Source organism: Orycteropus afer, unplaced genomic scaffold (assembly GCF_000298275.1).
Source record: "Orycteropus afer afer isolate SDZICR_OR568_19922 unplaced genomic scaffold, OryAfe1.0 scaffold00430, whole genome shotgun sequence".
Taxonomy (NCBI): Eukaryota; Metazoa; Chordata; class Mammalia; order Tubulidentata; family Orycteropodidae; genus Orycteropus; species Orycteropus afer.
Window position 1 is genome coordinate 1,847,414 of NW_006922017.1, and position 4,305 is coordinate 1,851,718.

General features: G+C 35.2%; 1 non-coding gene across 1 annotated transcript; it reads right to left on the bottom strand.

Annotated features, from left to right (window-relative positions):
• Window positions 1–252: 252 nt before the first annotated feature.
• Window positions 253–359, bottom strand: LOC122151396. Its single transcript, XR_006164130.1, has one exon. It is a non-coding gene; the product is annotated as a U6 spliceosomal RNA (small nuclear RNA).
• Between the last annotated feature and the right edge of the window lie 3,946 nt (window positions 360–4,305).

Here is a 4,305-nt window from a genome sequence, read left to right on the forward strand (position 1 = left end):
ACTTAGTCTTCTGTTACTTCTGTAATGATTGTGGTTATTTTGTATCACTAGTATCTATGCTAAATCTATCATTGGTGTAGGGTACATTCCTGCTCACTGACCCCTTATCTGATCTTCTCAATTGTCTATACATTTATCTGTAGCCTGGTGTTTGGTGTAATTGGTAAAGCAATATTGGGTATATACTAGTATTTGCCTCTGTTGTTAAGTTCATGCTTTGGTGTCCTTTTTTCCCCAATGTTATCATGCTGAAAAAGTATGGAATGCTTCACGAATTTGTGCGTCATCCTTGTGCAGGGGGCATGCTAATCTTCTCTGTATTGTTCCAATTTTAGTATATGTGCTACAGAAGTGAGTACACTAAATAGCACATTCTTAGTGTTTACATATCAAATTACTTCTATTCTAGAATAGTGAAGAGGGAGATGTGAGAAAGTTCTTATTCTATCACAAAAGAGGATCATATAGTTATTACCATGACCATTTTTTTTTGACCCAAGTAAAGGTTATAAATATATCCATTCCTATTTGGGAAAACAATTTATAAGGAGCTCTGGTGGTGTAGTGCCTAAGGCATTTAACTCCTAACCAGAAGGTTGGTGGTTCAAATGCACCAAGTGCTCTGTGGAAGGAAGATGGGGCAATCTACTTTCCTAAAGATTTAATGCCCAGAAACCCAATGGGAGTCACTATGAGTGGGAATAGACATGATGGCAGTGAGTTTGGTTTGGCGCACACACACATACGCACACACATACATACATAGATATATATAAATATGGCATCTTACCTTTTTTTATTCAAATTTAATTTTTTTTTTTTCTTGCGATGTTCAATTCATGGTAGAATATGCATTTTGGAGCATGTACTTGTGCCAGCAACTGGGGTGTGGATAAGATGTTTTCTATTCTTTTGTGTAGAGGATCATATGGGGTGAAAAGCACAGGAATAGATTTTTCAGTCATAATCTGTTAAGGAAAATGATGGTGGTAGGTCCAGAAGCTATGAGTAAAGTCAGTGTTAGGTAACGGTTGAGCTGAGTTTTAAGAATGTGCAAAAACCATGATCATAGTTTAATGACTATAAATTATAATTCTATCATAGCAGTAGCATTGAGGAAGATTTCTTCAGTCTAAAAATGATTATACTTATGAAATTGTATATAGCATAGCATATTATAATGAAAAAAAGCCAAACTTCCTTGCTAATAAGAAGAAAATCTTTATAGTAGCCTCAGGTATTAGCAAATATGTCAAACTCCATTGAATTTCAACAAATAAATATAGTTTTATTGAATAAATTTTAGCTTTTTTTCTATAACTTTTTACTTTTAATTATAAAAGTAATTATTGTACATTGAATTAAACTTAAAAAAAGTAAATGTAAAACAACTAAAAGAACTCAAAATAATTTAACTATTTTACATATAATTTTGGAAACTAATTTCTCATTTTTCATTCTTACATTTATAATTCCTCATTTACTACACATCAACAATGTGTTCTGATCAAATTGACTTTAAGACAAAAACCACCATATGAGACAAATGTGTAATGATTAAAGGATCAATTGAACATGAAGATATAACCATAATAAATATTTATAGACCCAATGAAAGAGCCCCAAAATACACAAATCAGACTTTAAAAGAGTTGAAAAGCCAAATAGATGACTCCACAGTCATAGTGGGAGACTTTAATACACCACTTCATTGAAAGATAGAAAAAACTGGAAAGAAACTCAACAAAGATTCAGAAGACCAAAACAATACACTCCACCAACTTGGCCTTATAGACTTCTACAGAGCACTTCACCCAACAGCAGCACAATATACAATTTAAAGACTATTTGAGAAAGAGATTTGATGCACTGAAGGCCAATGACCAAAGACCAGTGAATTGTGGGATGACATCATGGAGATCATGCATGAAGAAAACAAAAGACAAGAAAGGAAGAAAAGACCAAACAGATGTCAGAAGAGACTCTGAGATTTGTTCTTCAATAAATAGTTGCTAAAGTGAATAGCAGAAATGATGAAGTAAAAGCATGAAATAGAGAATTTCAGAGGGAGGTTCAAGAAGACAAAGTAAAATTTTATAGTGAAATGTGCAAAGACTTGGAGTTAGAAAATCCAAAGAGAAGAACATGCTCACCATTTCTCAAGCTAAAAGAACTGAAGAAAAATTCAAGCATCAATTTGCAATATTGAAGCATTCTATGGGCAAACTATTGAACAATACAGGAGATAACCAAAAGAAGATGGAATAAATGCAGAGTTACTGTACCCAAAATAATTTCTTGCCATTCAGTTATTTCAGAAGGTAGCAAATAATAAAGAACCAGTGGATTGGAGGAAGAAGTTCAAGCTGCACTGAAGGAATTGGCAAGAAACAAGGCTCCAGGAATTGATGGAATGCCCCTTGAGACATTTCAACCAATCCAACACAGGAAGTCCTCAGGTGTTTATGCCAAGAAATTTGGACGACAGCTACCTGGACAGCCTACAAGAATAGATCAGTATTTGTGCCCTTTCCACAGAAAAATGATGCAATAGAATGTATAAATTATCAAACAACATGATTAAGATTGCACACAAGTAAAATTTTGCTTAAAATAATTGAAAAATAGTTACAGCAGTATATCAAAAGTGAACTGTCAGAAACTCAAGCCAATTTCAGAAGAGGACAAGGAATGAGAGATATCATTGCTAATGTCAGATGGATCTTGACTGAAAGCAAAGAATACCAGAAAGATGTTTCCTGTATTTTATTGACTACATAAGGGCATTCATCTGTGTGAAACATAATTATTATGGATGATATTGCAAAGAATGGCAATTCCAGATCCCTTCACTGTATTCAGGAGGTATCTGTACATAGTCCAAAAGGCAGTTGTTTGAACAGAACAAAGGGGTACTGCATGGCTTAAAATCAGGAAATATGTGCATCAGGATTATATCATTTCACCATATTTATTCAATCTTCATGTAGAACAAATAATACAAGTAGCTGAACTGTATGAAAAAGAACATGGCATCAGGATTGGAGGAAGACTCATTAACAACCTGTGCTATGCTGATGACACAAACATCCTTGCTGAAAATGAAGATGACTTGAAGCATTTACTGATGAAGATCAAAGACTTCAGCCTTTTGCTAGAGATTGTATCTCAACCAAAAGAAAACAAAAATCTTCATAAATGGACCCATAAGCAGTATCATGATCAATGGAGAAAAGATTGATGTTATCAAGGATTTCATTTTACTTCAATCTACAAGCAATACCCATGGAAACTTTGTTGTTGTTGTTGTTATTTGCCATCAAGTTGGACCTGACTCATAGCAACCCCTCCTTGGGTTTCTGAGGCAGTATCACTACAGAAGTAGATTGCCCAACCTTCCTCCTGAGGAGTGGCTGGTGGGTTTGAACCCCCAGCCATCCCCCATGAGAGCAGCCATCAAGAAATCAATGTATTGCATTAGGCAAATTTACTGTGACAGACTTCTTTGAAGTGTTAATGAGCAAACATATCACTTTGAAGACTAAGGTGTGCCTGACCCAAGCCATGCTATTTTCAATAGCTTCACATGTATGCAGAATCTTGAAAATGAATAAGAAAGTCCACAGAACAACTGATGCATTTGAACTGTGGTGTTCATGAAGAATAATGAATATATCATGACCTACTGGAGAAATGAACAAATCTGTCTTGGAAGAAGTACTGCCATAATGCTGCAAAGAAGGGAGAATGGCCAGATTTTGTCTGTCACACTGTGGTCGTGTTTGGAAAAGGTACCAATCCCTGGAGAAGGATATTATGCTTGGTAAAGTAGAGCGTCAGTGAAAAAAGGGAACACCCTCAGAGGGAAGAACTGACACAGTGGCTACACAGATAGGCTCAAGCATAGCAGTGATTATGAAGATGGCAGGCCCAGGCAGTGTTTTGTTCTGTTGTACACAGGGCCACTGTGATTTAGGACAGACTCAACAGCAGCTAACAATAGCAATATATATATATATATATATATATATTTACTCATAGCACAGACAACAGACAACAAGGAATATTACTTTCAAGCATGTCAGAGAGATCCTGAGTACATACAACTCCCTTATGTGACAATTACAGATCAGGTGAAATTCACCTTCCACATAGGAAAAATAGTGAGATGATATGATAACAAGATCATTATTGGGGAAATACTACCCTATGTAGTCAATACTTTCTCATTTAAATAAAAGCTAATAAAGGGGTAGGGGCAGAAATCTCATAAAGTATTCCATAAGAATGAGAACATAATATATT